A 1,232-nucleotide genomic window follows, 5' to 3' on the forward strand; every position below is an offset into this window, starting at 1 on the left:
TCTGCGCTAATGGCCGCAGCACAGACTCTTGCATAACGCATAATGCATAGTGCATAAGGGAAATCAACCAATCGAAATTCTTCTTTTCCATGGAATGGGAGGAAAGGGAATATTCTGATTAAGTTGATTTGCTCCACAACAGTTGATCCGCTCCACAACAGTTGAGTCTGCTGAAGGCGACCAATGGCTGCATTCAGCAAACTCAACAGTTGAGTGAGCGCTCACTGTTATTGGTGTATTCGTTTAGATCGTCCAACCAGATTTTAGATCTAGAAGAATACATCAATAGCAGCGAGCGCTCACTTAACTGTTGAGTCTGCTCAACGCAGCCATTATTTGTCTTAAGATTACATCATTTGGTCTGTTTTCTGTTCCTGCACTATACTGTTCTAGAACTCTCTTTCTCACTTTAAACAAATTGTACATACAACAAAGTTTATATATTGCAAAAATTATGAATTAACGATTGTATAATAATGACCTATGTACATTAACTGAACTCAATAGAATTGCCAGAATTCTGGGAATAGGCAATGTTATCCTATACTTCTTGTTCGCAAAATATCAAAAAAGGATAGATGTTATATATGTATAGATATGATCGAGCGCTTAGCATGCTAGCGCCACGCGAACATTACGTAGCCACGCGAACTAACGATGTGCGACGGGCTGTCCTTACCATTAGGCTTTCGACTGATTAATGCGGACCCTGATCGATTCAAAGCCACCCCGAATATTTTAAAGTAGATAAAACTAAGTATTCAACCCAATTAATAGTAGTTTTAATTCTTCTTCAAGGATATTCTTATAATGATATATGTATCATTCGTATAAAAGATTTGATATCAACAAAACTGGCGCCAAGTTAAATTCCACGTAATTCGAATACCAAATTATATATAATATTTGATATCAACAAAACTGGCAACAAAATTATATATAATTTGGTATCCGAATTATGTGGAATTTAACTTGGCGCCAGTTTTGTTGATATATCAAATATTATTAATAATATTAACTTCAATGATATCATTCCTATAAAAGATTTGATATCAAGAACTGACGCAAAGTTAAATCCTATTTCAAAGACATTTTCTCTTCCAACAAAAGCAGTGGTTATTTAATTCTCTTTCAAAATAATATACAAATCTTTATCACAAATTTAAATAGAAAAATTTTTCATTTAAAAACACTTGGCGCTGCTAGATCGAGTAAGAAAAACTATAAAAGCA

Source organism: Trachymyrmex cornetzi, unplaced genomic scaffold, assembly GCF_001594075.2.
Source record: "Trachymyrmex cornetzi isolate Tcor2-1 unplaced genomic scaffold, Tcor1.1 scaffold25, whole genome shotgun sequence".
Classification (NCBI taxonomy): domain Eukaryota; kingdom Metazoa; phylum Arthropoda; class Insecta; order Hymenoptera; family Formicidae; genus Trachymyrmex; species Trachymyrmex cornetzi.